The sequence below is a fragment of the Taeniopygia guttata genome, chromosome 36, assembly GCF_048771995.1.
Source record: "Taeniopygia guttata chromosome 36, bTaeGut7.mat, whole genome shotgun sequence".
Taxonomy (NCBI): domain Eukaryota; kingdom Metazoa; phylum Chordata; class Aves; order Passeriformes; family Estrildidae; genus Taeniopygia; species Taeniopygia guttata.
Window position 1 is genome coordinate 1,193,378 of NC_133061.1, and position 19,238 is coordinate 1,212,615.

Genomic DNA, 19,238 nt, shown 5'->3' on the forward strand with positions numbered 1-19,238 from the left:
AGCCAGGGCTGCCTGGCAGCCACCCCCAAACTGCCCTGAGTATTTCCTTGGCTTCACATTTGCTTTCTTTACTCTTCCTGTTACAGATTTTTTTCCCTTGCCCAGCCCTGTTCCCTCCCCTGCACACAGCCCATCCCTGTTTGCCCTTTCCTCTCTGGCCCCACTCCCCATTGCAGTTCCTGACTTGGCACCATGGGAACGTCCCTTGTGGAGCAGGATCATCCCACAAGTGCTGCAGGAATTGTCTGCAGGCTCCTGCAGTGCCTGGTGCTGCTCCCTTGCCAGAGGCACCCCAGGCCAGGGGGCACATCTGGGCTGCTGTGTCTGGCTGTGGGGCTCCCTGTTCTGGGCAGTGAGGAGGAGCTGCAGAGGCTCTGCAGGACTGACAGGATGGGCTTTGGGGCTGTGAGGAGAAGCTGAGGGACCTGGGCTGCTGGAGCTTCTGAAGAGGAGGCCCAGGGCTCCTCCTGCAGCTGCTCCAAGGGTGGATTCAGAGAATCACAGAATCAGCAAGGTTGGAGAAGACCTTGGAGATCATCAAGTCCAACCTGTGCCCTGACACTGCCTTGTCTCCCCTGAGCCTCCTCTTCTCCAGGATCAACAACCCCAGCTCCCTCAGCTGCTCCTCACAGGATTTGTGCTCCACACACCTCTCCAGCCTTGTTGCCCTTCTCTGGACATGCTCCAGCCCCTCCATTTCCTTCCTAAATTGGGGGGCCCAGAACTGGACACAGCACTCGAGGTACTGCCCAACCAGTGCCCAGCACAGGGGAAGAATCACTGCCCTGGTCCTGCTGGCCACACCATTCCTGATCCAGGCCAGGAGCCATTGGCCTTCTTGGCCACCTGGGCACACGGCTGGCTCATGTCCAGCCTGCTGTCCATCAGTCCCTGCAGGTCCCTTTCTGCCTGGCTGCTGTCCAGTCACTCTGTCCCCAGCCTGTAGCGCTGCAGGGGTTGTTGTGGCCAAAGTGCAGGACCCGGCACTTGGACTTGTTAAACCTCACCTTTTTGGGTTTGGGACCTCTGCAGAGCCCTCCTGCCCTCCAGCAGATCAACATTCCCAGCCAGTTTGGTGTCACCAGGGTTCCATGAGGCCCCAGAGTGTCCCAATGGTCTCCATGACTCCATGAGGCCTCCCAGTGTCACAATGTCCCTTTGGTTCCATGGGACCCCTTGGTGTCACAAAGTCCCTTGGATCCTTGTACCCTGCAGTGTCACAATGTCACCGTGGTCCCCAAGGCCCTGCAGTGTCACAGTGGATCCTTGGTTCCATGAGGCCTGGCAGGGCAGCAATGCTCTCCTTGGTCCCACAGTGTCACAGTGGCCTCTTGGTCCCCAGGGACACGGTCAGTCTGTGGTGGTGGCGGGCACAACTTTCCCTGGGAGTGTTTTGTGCTAACGGGCAGAGCCACGGGAGCCCAGCACACACACACACACACGGAGCAGCTCGGCAGTGAGGACACGGGAGGGCCCAGGCATGGAGCTCCAACGAGGGTTTATCAGGGTCTGACGCTCCAGGGCTCTGGGGGTTAAAGACAAAGACAAAGGAGGGTTTAGGGTGTAAATACGGGAAAAGAGGGGCTGGAGGAGAGCGTCAGGGATCTCAGGGTTTAGGGGTGGTACACAGGGAAAGGGACTAAAAGGGAATGGCAGGGCTGATAGGTGGGCACATAAACCAATGGGAAAATAGGGAAGGGAGAACTTGCTAGAACATGAACATATCAGGGTAAAAGGGGTAGGAAAGGCCAACGGGCCACAGGGGGGGACAGAACTGGGACAAATTAACACAGTGCTGCAAAGCACCATGGGGGAAGCTTCTGTCCTCACCCTGAGCTGTGAGGAATGCCCAGAGCCTACGGTGCATTTCTCCAGGGGATCGCTTTTGCCCTCTCCCCAGTAAGCTCACAGGCCTCTACAAACACACACTGGACATGTCTGGGGCCATTCATCATTTCTCTGCTCTCAGCACCAAGGCAATGGACTCTGGCACTGCTCTGAGCTCAGGCCCATGGCAACCACCCCTGGCCATGGGGCTCCATGGAGCTGCTCTCAGGAAACCCCCCAAGAGCTGGAGAATGCCCCAAAACTGCCTCAGGAATGTGAGATACCCCATAATCTCTTCATTAATGGAGACTATTAAAAGACTCACCCAGTAATGGGCTCCCCCTATCTTAATCATCCCCAAAATTTGACTGTCTCATTCCAGACCCCAGATCACCTCCCTAATCCCTGTCCCAACCCATCCCACCCCTCCTGGACATCAAGATCCCTTCCCAAGATGTACTTCCTCCATTTCACACCTCCCAATCCCCATCCCACCCATCCTGCCCCACCCAATTCTCATCTCACCCTCCTGATTTGCATCCCACTTTGCCCAATCCCCTTCCAACCCAATTTCACCCTCAGAGGCAGTGGAATCGAGTAATTTTGGGGTTGGATTCAGTAGTTTTTAGTAGCACTGAGTGGATTTGAGCAGAAACATCAGTCCCTCTCATCTTTTGGAGTGCCAAGAAACAAAGACAACTAAAACAAATAGCCCCCAAACTCCCCCATACCCTCACAGATATCTCTTGAAATCCAAGATTCCTCAAAACACAAGTAAAATGTGAGGCTTTAGATGCTTTTGATGCATTTGTTAATTTAAACCCCAATTTTCTGTGTTTTGAAGGGAGGAAGATAAAAGATAACTGGAGCAAAAATAAAAGGAACAGCAGCCACTTCCCTCTGTGTATCACAGGGCATGTGGGTCACCAGGGCTCTGACCAGGGTGGGTCCTCTGATGGGGATGGAGCTGGAGCAGTGCATGAAGCTCTTCCTGCAGGCGGGGTTCTCGCAGGGCTTCCCTTACCGGTGCCTCCGCTGGTGCCGGGTAAAGAATGAGCGGTCTGAGAAGCTCTTCCCACACCGGGGACACTCGTAGGGCCTCTCCCCAGTGTGGATGCGCCGGTGGGTGACGAGGGTGGAGTTGTGCTTGTAGCCCATCCTGCAGTCGGGGCAGCGGAAGGGCCTCTCCTGTCTGTGAATCCGCTGATGTACAAGGAGATGGGAGCTGGTGTGAAACCTCTTCCCACACTCAGGACACTCGTAGGGCCTCTCCCCTGAGTGGATCATTTGGTGGATGATCAGCTGGGACCACTGGCTGAAGGTCATCCCACACTCCTCACACTCGTAGGGCCTCTCCCTAGTGTGGATGCATTGGTGGATGATGAGGTGGGGGTTCTGGCTGAATCCCTTCCCACACTCCCCACATTAGTAGGGCCATTCCCCGGTGTGGATCATCTGGTGGCGGATCAGGGTGTTGCTGTGCCTGAAGCTCTTCCCACACTCCAAGCACTTGTAGGGCTTCTCCCCATCGTGAAGCTTCTCATGGACCATAAGCTTTGAGCTCTGGCTGAAGCTCTGCCCACCTTCCTGACCCAGGGTGGGCCTTTCCTCCTCAGAGCACCCTGGGCTGGGTTTCCAGCCCCTCCTCCTGTGGGATCTCCGGGGCTTTTCCTCCCCGTTGGATTCCTGTGCTGTGGAGCCACTCAAAACAGCCTCTTCCACGATGTTCTGCTGCAGGGATTTGTCCTCCCTGCTCTCCATCCTCAGCTCCTGCTCTGGGGGAGGAAGGACAAGGAGAGGATGGGATTTGCCTCCGTGCCAGAGGGAAGGACAAGGAGATCCCCCCAGTGCGTCCCCGGCAGGAGGGCACCGGCAGCGGGGCTGTCCTGCAGCTGGGGGCCGTGCTGGGCTGGGAGATGGAGCAGGAGAGAGGGGGAAAGGGGCACTGACTTCCTCTCACCTGCCTCAGTGTCCCAGGGCATTTTCCTCACAGCCTCCTCCTCCATCCAGCCAAAGTTTGGGAGTGGGAAATCCTGGTGTGGGGAAAAACCAAGTGTGAATGCCTTGGGTTGGAGATTTCTCCTGCCCAAATCCACCTCCAGAAGTCTCCAGGTGTCCATAAAAACCTCCAAAAATCATGAGTTAATAAAAAAAAAGCCACCAGGAGTGTCCCATTTCCAGTCTCATTTCTCTGGGGTTCTGGTGTCACCCGTCTCAGGGCTGCAGGGGATCCTCGAGGGTCCTGGGGATCCCCCTTCTCCAGGGTCCTGCTTAGGGATGCTGGGGGGTTTTGCAGGACAAGGGTCCCCCTCTCCAGCCTCCCCCCGGTCCAGGCACTTGGGGCTCCCCCCTGTCCCCACCACCCTGTCCTGGTTTAGGGCAAGTTTGGGAGAAAACCCCAAAGGGGGTTTTCTAGAAAGCAGATTCAAGGAGCCTCTCCCCCACCAGTTCAGGAAAAGATTTCCTAGGAGAAAAATTAAAAAAAACCTGTTTATTTAACAGGCAAAGCATTCACCAGCACAAAACATGAACAATATTAAACAATAAAACCTGTTGTTGCTCCAAAAGAGATGACAAACTCAGAAAGTCCCTCCGTGGGCTGTAGCTCGGCTCACTCAGTCTCTGATCAGTCCCTCCATGGCCCAGGCCCAGCCCGGTGGGCCACAGGTGTGAGCTGCCGGTGCTCTTCTGGTGTTCAGTCCAGAGCAGGTTTAAACAGCTCCAAAGAAAAAGAAAAACCACAGCCCAGGGAACTTCTCTGCCTCAGCGAGCTAAAAACTAACTAAAAGCAAAGGAGAGCTCTGTCCTGCTGTCTGTTGGCAGACAACTGATACCTCAGGTTTAAGTTTTTCTGTTCTGTTTCAGTGTGCAGCTTCTAGATTTATATTAAGTGTTCCTGGGATCTTCTCACAGGGTGGTGAAGACAAAACAATCCTGTTCTAGCTGGAGAATCAAGGACAATCTCTTCAAACTTCAGGTCCAAAGCACAAACAACAGGAAAAGCATAGGGCAGGCAAGCAAGCAAGCAAGGAGGATGAAAGTTCATAATTTGAAGCTATTAATTGGGCTGTTAAATCCTGTATGCAAACGGACTAACACTTATAAAAATGTGAGAACTCATGACCAAGCCCTCTTTTGCTTCCATCTCGGAGCCATCCGGGCAGAGCCCCGACCCTGGCTCCGGTACTGCCGGGGTGTGGCCTTTGAAGGCACTTCAACAAATATCCACTTTATTCCTCTTGGCTCCGTCTGGCCTCTGTCCCAGCTCCTTAAGGCATCTCAGCAGCCCAGGAGCCGGAATGTGGAGGGGTGAGTGCAGTTCCTGAAAACAAACTGCGCGCTTCTTCCTCCCCCTCTTCGCTCTCAGAACCAGCCCTGAAGGTGCAGAACTCATTTCGGGGCCAAACGGACCAATGGGGGTACGAGCATCGTGAGGTCACCCCAGGACAGGCCCTGCCAGGCTCAGGGGTCCCGTCCCCGCCTCATCTCCGGCTGCCGGGGGTCCCCCAGCTCCGGTATCGCCCCTTCCCCTCTGCCGCCCCGGGGGTCCCACGTTCCGCAGCCCCGGCTCTCACGGGGATCCCCAAAACCAATGTCCCGCCCTGTCAGCACCGGGCCAGCCCCGCAGCCCCGGCTGTGGGTGGGGCAGCCCCCGGCCGGCCTCGGGGCGGGCAGGGCGCTCGGGGACCCCCCCGGGGCGGGTCCGTCCCCCCGGCCCGAGCCCCGAACTCCGCTCCGGGGCCGCGGGGCGCTGCGGGGCCGCCCGGCAACTGGTGACTCATCGGCGAGAAGAGCTCTGGTTGGCTGGAAATTGTTCAGCGCCTTCTCTGATTGGCTGGAAGTGTGCGCGGCGCTGCGCCCGGCGGGTGTACCGGGGAGCTGCGGAGGCCGGGCCGGAGCCTCCTCCTATTTCTTTCTGTCCCTCTGAGACCTTTTCCGATTTCTTTCTCTCTCTCTGAGATCCCTTTACTATTTCTTTCTCTCCCTTTCTCCTGCCCATTTCTTGTTCCGTTCAATCCCTGTTCAGTCAAATCCGCAGGTTCCGCTCCCAGGGTCTCATTTGCGCCTTCGCTGGGGCAGAGGCGTCTCTCCCTCCCGGGATCGGAACCCGCGGGCAGGCTCCGTTCCCACCCCAATCGTTCCGGGATTCTGTCAGGGACTCGCTTCCCTTCCCTCCCTCCATCTACAGGGAATGTGCTGGGAAATGTCCAGCAAAGCCACCTTTTCTGCGTGCTGCAGGAGCCCACGGAGCTGCTGCACCTTGTCCCCTGCCCTGCACAGCTCCTTGGGAGGCACGGCAGGAGCAGCAGCCTGGGAGCCTCGGGAATGCCCCTCTGGGATCCATGGCACACACTCCCAGGGGCTGGAATTCCAGTTCCCAGCCAGGAAAAGATGTTCTTGCCCTTGAAGGCAAAGCTTTTATGGAAGAGTCAAAAGCCAAGTGCAGCAGGATCCTACAGGGACATTTCACTGCCAGCCTTCATAACTTCACCCATGGTTGTTGTAGCTCATGGATTGGGAATGAAATCAGGGCTGGGCCTTTGGTGGGAGCTGCCCTGGCTCAAGGGAAACACTGAGAGAGAAACAGAGCAGGCAAAGAGAGGCAGGAGAGAGAGGAGGACACAAACACAATCAGCTGAGAAGGTGGCACTGTGAAAACAGAGTTGCAATGGACTAAAAATTAATGCGACAGAAAGAAATAATTTTGTAATTTCCTATCAAAACACATTTTCCTCCCTTTTTCACCAACCTTGTCCTGGTGTCATTCAGCAGGGCTGTCAGAACGTTCTTCATTCTGAGTGGATGTTCCAGGCTGCAGCCACAAGGAAACAGGGAATGGGGATTTTCCTGCTCCTGGGGAGTGAAACACGGATGAAAAATTAAACCCTACAATTTTAATAAAGATTTGTAGAGAATGGGTATGCTTATTTATAACGCTGTGGACGCATGTCCATTAAAGGGCAATAAGTCCTGACATACGTCCACAGTGCTATGAATAAACATACCCATTCCCTACAAATCTTTATTAAAATTGTAGGGTTTGATTTTCATCCGTGTTTCATTATGGCGAGCCAGGCAGGAGATTTTCTGTCCTCGCAGGGGCAGGGGGTAGAACAGACCTCCTTGGCGCACCCGGGGAATTTCCCTGGAGGGGCTCCGCTCTGCCTCGCTTGCCACCTGCGGAGACAGCCAAGGAGCGCTGGTGTGCGATAAAGGGCCGGACTGAGAGGGCCCTGGGGTGCCAGAGCAGCACTGCTGGGCAGTCCCTCAGAGCCGGCAGGGCCCGGCCTCGCTCCTGGGCCTGAGTGCCCGCGGGGAAGGGAAACAAGCGGAGAAACGGGGCTGAGGACGTGCACTGTGTTTAAAGGCGGTGATTTGTGTGCATTTGAACAGTGGCTAGACGAACTGGGCGGGTTCCTCTGCCCCAGTGGTTCGGACTTGGATTCCCGGAATTTTACTGTGTGCTGTTATGCTGTGTTGTGTTGAGAAAAGGGGACACTTTAAGAGATACCACCAGTGAGTTTCCCAGTGAGTTTGTGTGATTCTTCCCCCACATTATAGTATTTTAATTCTCGAGATTATATAGTTGCATTTATAGAGATTTTAAGGTATTTTTTTGCAACAAGTGTAGCATTTTATGCAGAAGAGCTACACTATAATGATTTAACTGTAGTAAAACAAATTAAAGGAATTCCAAGAATTCCTCCCTCACAACAACTTAAGTCCAGACTGTCCTTGAATTTGAGATAAGGACAGGGTTCTGTGTTTGTGAGCATATCAGTTTTTGCTGTAACAGGCACAGCCTTTTGCAGGGCAACGAAATAAGTGTCAGTAGAAACAATGCTTTAATTAGATTGTGTGAGAAGAGAATTAGAAAAGACTGAGATTTTGTAAAAGAGGGGTTAAATAAAGGAAAAATGCCAAAGTGATAAACGGAATAGCCTGCAGGCAATTTCCGGGAGTTTTTGGTGCATTAAGAGGCTGGCACCTTGTATGAGTACTATTACAATGCAGAGTTTGTGAGAAGGGCTAGTATTGCTGTTCCATGCCCCAAGTGTAAATTGAAGGCTCCTAATCAAGCCAATTCAGAACCTGAGATCTTAAAGCTTATGTGTAAATGATCGCATCTCATACCTGCGACCTGGAAAGTCTGTGTGTGAGAAAAACTGAAAAAAGACCATGAGGCTTGGGTAGAAACAAAATAGTATAAGCAATAAAAACTAACCAAAGCAAAGAGGTTCCCAGAAAGCCTCCAATAAGGGCAGCTCAAAAAACTAAAGGATTTATAACACCTTATTGCAACCAATGCTGTTTTAAGACAGGAAAGCAAATAAGGTAAGGTCTTGTATGGTAATAAGTTTTTTCACCTCCAAGAATCATCCAAAATGTCAGAGTAAAAAAAGAACAGAGCAAAGAGAAAGCAAATCAAATGTGTTGCTCAGCATGCCGTGAAAAACGCCAATCACATGGCTGTTAAATTTTTAATAATAATAACATGGTTATTAAAATAGTAATACAATTAGAGTAATCAAAATTCAGAGTTAGGACAATTACAAGACAATAAAAAACCAAAGACTCAAGGATGTCCAGATGCTCTCGGGCATTTAAGCCACAACAAGCATACCTTGTGAACAAAGGAATTACCCTTAAAACTACACTATTGCATATTCATATATCCTTCATGGTTATGCATACATTCTATTTAAAACAAGAAACTCTTGTCTGTTATATGCCAATTGTTTCCTTTAATCCCCATGGCGTCTTCGAGTCTGAGCAAGACCTGAAGAAATTAGCTTCTTCTGAGAAGAAAACCATAAATTCTTCTTCCCTGGAAGATTTAGGCATTTTGTGAGGGTTATGTCAAAGCGAGTAACCCATTCCTTAAAAGAAAACCCATATATACAGTTTTTATTTTAACTACTAAACCTTCATTTTAAATACAAAACTACATTTACCATACTATTAAAATGTTAATACAGCACTACTATTCAAACTAACATATGTGCATTTTTCACATTGGGCGTCTGGTGGAGTATCCCCGGAAAGTGCCCATCTCTGCACCGAGACACGTTTTTTCATTTGTAAATTAGGTCTTTCTTTCTCTGTCATCTGTGGTTTCTGCAGCCCCGGCTGCTGCTTCTGGTCTTGTAAAACTTTAAGAATCTTTTAGTACAAGCACAACTGACTTGATGTAGATTTTACATAAGCACGAATTATTCCATAACATATATTACAATGGGGCTGCAGAGATCCCCCTGCAGGTCCATGGGGATGCAGAGATCCCCCTGCAGGTCCATAGGGATGCAGAGATCCCCGTGCAGGTCCGTGGGGATGCAGAGATCCCCCTGCAGGTCCATGGGGATGAAGAGATCCCCCTGCAGCCCCTGGAGGAGCCAGGCTGGAGCTCGGGGATGCCTGAGAGGAGGCTGTGACCCCGTGGGCAGAGGGGCCCCGCTGGAGCAGCCTGGCCTGGCAGGACCGAGCCCGTGGCACAGTGACCCACGCTGCAGCACTTGGAGGGGGCTGTGCCCCAGGGGATGGACTCGGCTCGGAGAAGTTCCTGGAGAAGTCTCGGCTGGGAGAGAGCGCAGGGTGCAGCAGGGAACGACTCCTGTCCCTGAGCAGAGGGAGAAGCCGCGGGGGATGAGCTGAGCACGGCCCCATTCCCTGTCTCCTGCCCTGCCGGGGGAGGAGGTGCAGCTGGGAGCAGGGAGGCGTGGGGAAAGCTGCATTTAAGGCTCTGCACTGACTTCTCCTCATCCTGCTCTGAGTCTTTGGAGTTTTCTGCCAGAAATCTCTCCCCTCCCCCGCTCGCCCACAGGGCTTTGGGCAGGTTTCCCTTTTTGGGGGAAATCAAAGCCAAGCACCGATGCACTAATGAGGGGTAGGAGAAGGGAGGCTCCCGGGCTTCCCGCAGAGGCGGAGGCACGGAAGGCGCAGGGCCGGGAAAGCCGTGGCGGGAGGTGCGGAGAAGTTTGTTTGTGTGGGCAGCTCAATCCCGCCTCGGGCCCGGGCCCGTCCCGGGGCTGTTGCTCATCTCCGGCTTTGCCCTCACGCAGCGCGGGGGGCCCTGAGAGCGCGGGGCGAGTCTGGGCCGTGCGCAGAGCCCGCCCCCAGCTCGCTGCCATTGGCCGCTGGTGCCGTCAGTCGCGGTTGCGGCGCGCTGATTGGTGGGAGCGGGGCGCAGCACGGCCCCGGCGGCGGGCTGAGGGCGGCCGTGGGCGGGCAGCGGCGCCATTGGCGCCGGGAGCGTCTGTGCGGGCCCGGGAGCGGCGGCAGCGGCCGGAGCGCGGTGAGGCGGCGTCGGCGGAGCTCGGAGGCGGCCCCGGCGCAGGTGGGAGCCGCGCTGGGTTCTGCGGGGGCTCGGGGCTGGCTGCGGGCGGAGGGGGCGGCAGGGGGCTGCGGCGGGTCGGTGGTGCCGTGTCCGGCCCGTGCTGGCCCCGGGCTGAGGGCGCGGCGGGAGCGGCTGCCCGCGGTCTCCTTCCCGCCGGGGCCTGGGCAGGAGCCGCTGCCGGAGCAGCGCTGGCTCGGCCCGGCTGCTGTGGGTAGGACAGAGGGGGCTGCCCCGCGGCCGGGAGCGTGCGGGGAAATTCCCGTCGCCGGAGGTTTCTGTGGCCGGAGGAGAGCGAGGAGTCCTGTAAAAGTGACTTTATTGCCGAGCAGGGGGAGAGGCCGTGGGGCATTTGCTGTGCGCTCTCTGCCATGGTTGTATTCCGCAGCATCCTTTTTATCCTCATTTTCCCGGCCGCATCTCCTTCTGCCTTTGCCCACGGGCTGAGGTCCTTGGAAGGTTCAGACTTCCCGATGCGCCTGCTGCCTGTCCTCGTTAATATGCACCCTCCTTTTGTATACCAGCCGATATTCATGGCTCTGTTAAGCATTTGTTCTCCTGGAAGTTCGGGAATTTTGCGGTACTTTGAGAAATTGTGTGGCTCAATTTGTGAAATTTATTGGAACTGATGGTTTCCCCCGTTACTTCCTTATCTACAAGTGCCTGGCCCTATCTCCAGGCAGATTCACTCCTCAACTCTGTTTTGTTCTTCCCGGGTCCTCTTTGGTTTTGGGATTATTCTCGGTTCCCTCATTCCCTGTCCTTTTGTAGCCCTTTGTGGATCAGGAGGCCTGGCTGCCACCTGCATCCCCTGGCTCAGCTGCTGGATGAGCTGCACTGCCAAGGTGTGGAGCATGGTAAAAAGATGAGAGTTGCTGCAGCACAGAAGAGGAGAAGCAGCATTCGTGTAACCCCTGGTGTGCCGGGGAGCCACGAAAGCCTGTCCCATTCCCATCCTTTCTGGTTTTGGACCAATACATAAACTGCTCTCCTATTTCCTTTGTTATCTTTTTCAGCACTTTTCCTTTGTCATCTCTTTGCCCACAGCAGTTGGAGCCATTTAGTTTTGCACAAACTCCCTTTTTTTCTGCTCACCGATAATCTGATCCCATTCCCTGGTGAAATGTTGCGTTCCTCTTTCAGTGGATTGGTCAGCAGGAAGGTCAGGAGCTGGAGCTGTCTGGTTGGTTCTTATTCCGAGGACAGCTTTTAATCTAATGATGCCATTGAAATGATAAATGGGTTCTCTGCCTCCTGATATGAATTGGTTTGGGTTCCCAGGGGCTGGTCCATGGTGTTGTAGAATTTTTTCTGGTGGCCCTTCATCTTTTCCCCATTTTTGGGTGCTCCCTGCAGCCAGGGCTGCATCAATTGACTGCATTTTTCTAAATACATCATCAAATACTTGAATTCCAACTAATTTCCCTGAACTTGTTCTAGCAAAAGGCCCAGTGCTCTGATCCACCCTGTACAGCACAGACAGTGGCAGCAGATGTTGGAGTGGGCAGGGGGATGATCTCCCCCTTATTTTAGTGAAGTTTTCACAACATTCTCCATTTGCTGTTTCCCTTTGCAGCCTCAGCCATTTCTGTTTCAGAGTCAGATCCTCACCATTGGCTCTGCCTTCAGCTGTGCAGATTCCATCTGTGCAAGCAGGCAGAGCTTGGGGTGAGGGGCAGAGGGAATCAGCCAATTCCTGCCCCAGGCAAGAAGAGCCAGGTACATTGTCCCCACTCTGCCCCAGCAGTGCTGATTTGCATTTCTAAAGCTCCTCCTGGGTGCCTGGAATGCAGCTTCTCTTCCAGAGCAGCCTTCAGCAGCCTCACATGTGGCCCCCCCACAACCTGCTGATTTTTTTTTTCCTTCAGATCATGTGTTTACTGTTTATGGGTAAAAGGGTCACATTTAAATCTCTTCTAGTTTTGTGAAGTGCAGCCTAAAGGTGAACGTTGAAAAACGCAGACCAAAATTTTGGTATCTCTAAGAGCCTCATAAAACACAGACAAAAAAATTCCAAAGCAATTCACTTTCTTCTCCTTTTCCTCGGAGTAAAAACTCATTCTCACATCCCTACCGAAACCTAACCGGCAATATAGAAGTGGGATTATTACAAAAAATACTCCAATGCTATAAACTTTGCACTGAAACTGCAGGAAAAAAAAAACTCCACCACTATGTTTAGTGTTAGAGTAAAGGCATTCCTTAATTCTGGCCAGGATGTGCAACAGAAATCATTCCATCGCCACATAGCCCGGGTGTGCAGAGAAAATCGTTCCATGATATGTGGGTTTTACTCGATTTTTCCCTAACTTTATACAGTCTAAAGCAATCTAAATCCACTGGTTTAATGTTCTGTAGTTTCAAGTTGTGCAGATTTCTTTGCTTCAGCTGTTAATGAGGTGGGAAGTGCTGATTTCCTTCTCAGCCTTTTGCAGACCAGGTGTCTGCAGCCCTGGCAGTGTCTGGGGTAGGTGTTGGTTGCTGTTTGCTGCTGGGGTTGATGTTTTGCTGCTGGGCGTTATCTTTGTGGGTATCTTTTGGGCCATTCCCAGTGTGTTGAGATGTTAAACTCATCTCCATTGAGTGGTGCAACATCCCTTAACAAAACCTTTAACATTTCTTTCCCCAGGGCCAAGGCAAAGCAAGCCTGAGTAGAGAAATGAAAGGTTAACAATGTTAAAGTCTATGAGCTGGTGTATTTTCCATCAATGCCATGGCAGGCAGGGCAGTGTGTGAGTGTAAGTGAGAGCCAGAGTGGAATTGTGCCGTGCTCTTGCCCAGCAGCTGTGGCAGGGCAGGCCCAGAGAGCGCTGAAGCTGCAGCAGTGGCAGCAAGGGCTGTCCCCGGTGGCTGGAGCTGCCAAAGGAGGGTGGCCAGGCCGAGGATTTCAGCAGAGGATGTGTGGGCAGGCCCAGGGCCTTGCCCCGCTGTGGAGCCCTGGCTGCTGCTGCGCTGCCTTCAGTGCAGGCTCAGTGGGGGCCTCCCATCCTCCTGCTGCAGGCGGGAAGTGCAAATCTCCGGGGCTGCAGAGACCTGGAGCCGAGGCTGAGGGGTCCCCCCGTGCTCAGCTGTGCTGGCGGCTGTTTCTGGCCTCGGGGCCACTTGGCACGGGCCACGCCACTTGGCCACCAGTGGTGCTGCTCTGCACTCCTTAGGCAGGAGCCGATGTCCTGCTGGGATGTTGGCAACAGCAAAGTGCCAAGGCAGGCTCTGTGCCAGCCCAGCTTCCTGGGGGAGAGATTGCACCAGAGACAGGATTCTGGCCACAGACTGCTTTAAATGTGCATCCCTTATCTCCACCCTGCACTAGGTGGAGAATTCCCAGGGTAAGGAATTCCCGAGTTCAATTGCAAGGGGAAATAATTGAATATCTGCCCTGGGTCTGGCTCTTCTTCTTGCCCAAGCCAATGGCAAAAGCCGTACCCATGGCATCTTGGTTTCTATCCCCAGCTTCCAAAGGTGTTTCTTTCCATCCCCTTTCATTCTTTGTACCCAGCGTGAGCTCTGGGGGTGCCAGGGGTTCTGGAGGTCCCATTGTATTCCTAAAGCTGCCATAACCCCCTGGAGGATCTTTCCTGGAAAATGAGTTCTGCTGTCTGAGTCTGTTGCTTCCACAATGCCTTTTATATTAATTACTCCTTTTAGAAATACCTTAAGAAGTGATCCAGTGGCTGCTGAGCAATCAGAATTGCTTTTGCCCCCCTGTTAGGTGAGATGGTGTCACCAGAAGATATTGAAGCCTTCCAGCTCAGGGCATTTCAGTGCCAGGCTCTTACAAGCACACACAGCTGTGCCGGTTGAGCTGACCATGGGGGGTAACCTGGGCTTTGTCTGATTCCCTTTCCTCAATAACAGCGTGTCTTGGAACTCTTTTCCCTTCTGCTGCCCTTGAAGAGCCATCCACAAAGACATTTTCTGCCTCAGGCCAGGCAATGTCTCCTGAATCTCGCCCAGGCTGGGTCTGGAGCTCTGTCACTTGAATGCAGTGCTGGGTTTCTTCCCAGCCCCTCTGGGGGCTGTTCAAACAGGAGGCTGGGTTAAACCCTTCCCCTGTCCTCAGTTCTGAATCCTCCTGTGCCACTGAACAAGTTTCACACTGTAATAACCGAGCACTGCTCATCCATTGCGAGGCTCTTTTGGTTATCAAAGCTTGAACTTGATGGCAGACTGGAACAGTTGGAGATCCTGTTGTCATCAGGTTTTGGGCCTCGGTTCCCGTTGAAGCTGTGGCTGCACAATTCTGCAGGCAATGAGGCCGCTCTGGCCACTGGGTGAAACATTTTGGCCCAAGAATTCCTTTGGCATGGCCCTGTTGAACATTCCCCTGCAATTCCAATTTCTTTTCTGAGTCCGGAAGAGCCACATCATTATTTTTGGTTTTTCATTTTCTCAGGTTTTGCTCTCTTTCGCCTGTCCATACCACAGCATGGAGCCTTTCTGAGTTTTAAAAGTCCTACAATGTTCTGGCTGGAATCCTCAGTCCAGGCTGTGTAATTCCCTGTTTATCCTTAAAATTGTCTCTGCTCCTTTTTGGTCCTGGATAATGTTACTTCTGAGATTGCCCACACCTTCTCTTGGTCATTCAACCACGAAACTTCAGTCAAAATATGTCCCAAATATTTAACGTTTTTCTCCACCATTTGCACTTTTTTTTGCAATACTCAAAAGTTGTTTTTTATCTAGAAATTTCAGCCATTTCATAGAGGCTTTGTCTTCCACTTGTTCTTGTGCTCCTCATTGGAGCCATCAGATTCCCTGACTGGCAGGACAGGAGTGCTGTAGGGAGACATCCCTGGCTCCAAAAGCCCTGCCTTTAGCAGGGACTCCATACCAGGCTGTGAGCCCTTCCTTCCCTCCCCTGGAACAGGGTGTTGCTTTTAGCCCCCACTTGTCCTGGTTGCTTCCAAGTAATTTGGAGAGGCTCCACATCAAATTTTCCCTCTTTCCCTGGGGCTGCTCACACCTCTGGGTTCCCTTCAGCATAGGCCGTGCCAGACATTTGACACAAAGGTACAGCAGCAATAGCCTCTGTATCACCTTTTACAATATTACAATGCCACCATCAAATTCCTTCCTAGTTAATTACAAGCACAGTAGGAAGAAAAAGAAATTAGTTTATTTCAAACCTATCCTCCACAGCTCCTAATAGTGATTGAACAAATGATACCAGCTCAGATTTTCCATTTATTCCCTTAATAATGAAAACATTCCTTTACAATTTTCCCCTCTTAGGTGTAAGATTCAGAGTGGATGGAGAGGCCGCTGTGTCCATCAGGAGAGGCCTCCTCTGGATGCAGACCCAGCCTGGATGTTCTCCAGGGCTGCCTCTGCCAGGTGCTTGTGGCTGACGCCGTCCCCTGGGTGCTGGGGCCCCCTTGGGCCCTGGGGTTGATCCCTCAGGGGCTGTGGGAACTCTGCCATGGCCTTTGCCTTCAGCTTGGCCTTTTGCTCATCCCTCCTTGCCTTCAGCTGCTGTGCCTTTGTGCCCAAGTGCTGCAGGGCCTTCTTGTGCCACTCCTGCAGCCCCGGTCACTGCCTGTGGGTGCTCATCCTCTGAGAGCTGCTGAGCTTTCTGCAAAATCTTTCCTTTCTGCAGGGACCCAAACCAAATCCTTCACAGAAAATCCTGATCCTTCATGTACCATCATGTCATGTTTTGATGCTGGCACAATGCCTGTGTCCCCATGGAAATCCAGCTTCCCAAATAAGTGCTGTGAAATGCAATAAGGAACAGAGCAGAGCAGGCCTAAGCTTAGAGATAAAGGAGAAAGAACTTTATTAAGCTACTACTATAATAAAAGATACACACTACATCCAGAATTAAAACCTTCCAAAACCTTCCTCCTCCCCGCACCCAAACTCCAACAAATCACAGTGGGACACAACGTGGACCCTCAATCAGGTCATCACCTTTCAGATAATCAATACTCAGTCTATCAGGGGAGAGAGGAGTCTCTCTTGTGCCACAGACCCCCAGGAAACACAATTGCCACCTCTCGTGTTTCCATGTCACACATGGCACTGCCCAGAGAAAATGTGCCCGTGTGACACTCTCCTTGCCATGTCACAGTGCCCTCACCGCCGTGCATGGACAGACTGCTCATGGGGCTCCTTTAAGGATGCTTTGCCAAGGAACAAAAGAAACAACAGTTCAGTTTTCATTTTGGGAACACAGTCCCCCCCCATTTTCCTCCTCCCCTGGGGCTGAGGGTGCAAACGGAGATCTTCTTCTTCCTGAAGACAGAGGGCATCACCACACCCTCCTCAGCTTTCCTCTGTTCACTCCATTCCAGTGCTGGAATTTGCTGAAGCAGGTCTCTTGGCTCACCATTGCATCCCCCACAAGATGCAGTCTCTGTTGCAGGAGAAATTGGCTCAGTCAATGGCTAACAAGAAAAGTCCAGCCAAAAGCCACTCCATCATCTCCCCCCCAACCTTCTTTCCCTAACATCTCAGGTCCCAGACTGTCTCTTTTCTCTTTCAAGCTGAGGAGGAGTAATATTTCACAAAGCTTTCATTTTCCCAGGAAAGGGTTAAAAGTCTTAGACTCCCCTGACTGCTGAAATCTCAGCCCAGACCCCAACTCCCAGGGCTGAGCACCTTCCCCCCCTTCTCCTTCTCCTCTGCCAGTGAATTTCCAGGTGCCTTCAGGCTCTCTGTCTGTTTCCCTCCGGTGGTGTGGGGGTGTGGGGAACAAAGACATCTCAGGTTTCCTCCCCCTGGCCTATCCCTCCCAGGCCGCAGGGCTTCCATTCCCCCACCCAGCCCGTGGTGGGCGGGGAGAGTCTGCACTCTGCAAAGAGACAGTTCTGCTGGGAGTTCTTGCTTTGAACCCTGTGTTCTCAGAGGCGTGCCCATGCCTTCAGTGGCCACTCCCGGTGCCAATATCCAAACCTGACCACTGATTGCTTTGGGACCGGCTGCCTGAGAAAATTCACTTCCGTGTCCAACCATGAAAATCTGCGTTTCCAGATGTTGCTTTGTTTTGCTCCTTGTGCTCAGGGTCCCCTGCACAGCCCGTGTGGCAGAGCCGGTGCCTGTCCTGCCGCAGTGTCCAAAGGCGGCCCCCCCGGCGGGCAGGGCCGGCAGCTCCCCGGGGCCGGGCAGCGGCCGGGGCGTCCCGCAGCCTCCTGGGGGCCGGGGGCCACTGCCGGCCCTGCCCGGGGCTGGTGGGGTCAGGCAGCGCCCGGCGCTGAGCCCCGGCTGCCCCACAGCCCCGGCCCAGCCCCGCAGCTCCCCACAGGCCCCCAGCCCTGCTCCCGGTCCCGCACCTCTGCGCCCGCTGCTGCCGCTGCCCACCACAGAGAAACCCCTGACATCCTGACCTCCTGCTTTTCCTCTCCTGGAAACTGGGAATTCAAAGTATCAGCTGGCAAATTGTCAGGATAAGACCCTGCTGAAAAACATCCCAATCCTGAGTATTTTTCTCTTCCTCCTCTTTGCCATCATCCTTTTTCTTCCACATAGATTCCTCCTGCTGCTTCTTGCCTGAACCATATTGCTGCACACTCCCCTTCACCTGATCCCTTCCCAGCACACCAACACCATCCATCCCCTGTTGTCCACATCCCTTCTCCCCTTCCCTTATTGCCTCCCGGGTGTCCATGTCCTTAATTACCTCTGGGGGAATGTGCAAACTACCTCAGCATTCTCCCAAGGGACCCTTCAGAGACATTTTGGGATCATCATCCCTTTGGCCAGGAGCCCTCCCTGGCTTTCCCTTTTCTCCCCTCCAGGGTGCCCTGCCATGTTCACTCCCCGAAGATCCCAGGGCACTCACTGATGAGATTTTCAGTGCTCTCTCCCTGCTGACTCTTCACAGACCCCCCTGATGTGTCACTCGTCTGTCTCCTGGTCACTCCCGGGTCCCCAATCAATCCCCGGTGCCGCCACCAGCCAAGGGAGCCGATCACCCAAAGTGGGTGAGGCACCTTTAGATGCACTCCCTGCCCCAGGGTGTGCGGGAAAATTGACATCACCAGAGGATTCTGTCCACAAAGCAGACAGAGGAGTCCAGTGAAATTGATTTCATTTCTAAAAATGGGAGAGGCCATGGGACATTCCCCATGGGATCTCCCAATTGTTGGAGGACACAGCCTCCTTTTCATCCTAATTCTCCTGGCCACATCTCCCTCTGCTTTCCCCATTGGCTGAAGTACTTGAGAGCTACAGACTTCCCAATCCACCTTCTACATACCCACCTTAATATGCTCCCTGCTTTTATACAGCAAATGATATTCATGGCTCTGTTAAGTCTTTGTTGTTCTTCTGGAAGTTCATGAATAGAGCAGGGCCTTGGCTGAGCAGCAGTCTGTGTCATCGATTAATAACATTTTCTGAAACCAAGGCTTCTCCTGTCACTTCCTTTTGTACAGGTTCCCGGCCCTATCTCCGAGGAGATTCAGAGCATCTGTTTGTAAAGTCACTTTGCTCTTGTTCCTTTCATGGGGGTCCCCCGTTTGTGGGACATCCCCCCTGGAGCAGGGTGTCCCCTCTTTGCTGCAGGCACAGCTCTCAGGCAGAGCTCAGCCAATCAGAGCCCGCGGCGCTGATGACTCACCAGTTGCCAGGCAGACTCGCAGCTCCCCGCATTCCCCACCTGGACCCCACCTGCGCCCCCCCCTTGGCCCCATCGCCCCCCGAGGGGAATTTGGGGAGGTGGGAGTGGGGCAGCGCCAAGGCCGGGCCCCCCCGCGCTGTCCTGGCGGGAGCGGCTGCAGTGGGGACCGAGTGCGGGCGGGAGCGGCCGAGAGCCCAGCGCTGCCCCAGCCCGACCTGCCCCAGCTCCATCCCTGCCCCTCGGCTGGTATGCTGTGGGTCTGGGGGGAAGAGGGAGCCGGCAGTGGGTGCTGGGCCTGGGGGCAGGAGGAGAAGGGAAGGAGAAGCAGGCTTGAGGAACACAATGGCCAAATGATGCAGGTGGCAGGAGAAGGTGGGATTGTGCAGGAGAAGAAGGAATAGCAGGAGGAAAAGGAGTGTGAGGAAGAGTAGAGACACAGGAGGAGGAGGAGGAGAAGCAGAAAGAGGAATCAGCACAAGATTCCACCCCTCCCTGGATCTGCATCCGCCCCCCAGCCCC

The 19,238-nt window shown here is 53.5% G+C and overlaps 1 pseudogene; it reads right to left on the reverse strand.

Annotated features, from left to right (window-relative positions):
• Positions 1-2,847: 2,847 nt before the first annotated feature.
• The window catches only part of LOC116807533 (uncharacterized), a 107,104-nt pseudogene continuing 90,713 nt past the window's right edge, over positions 2,848-19,238 (reverse strand).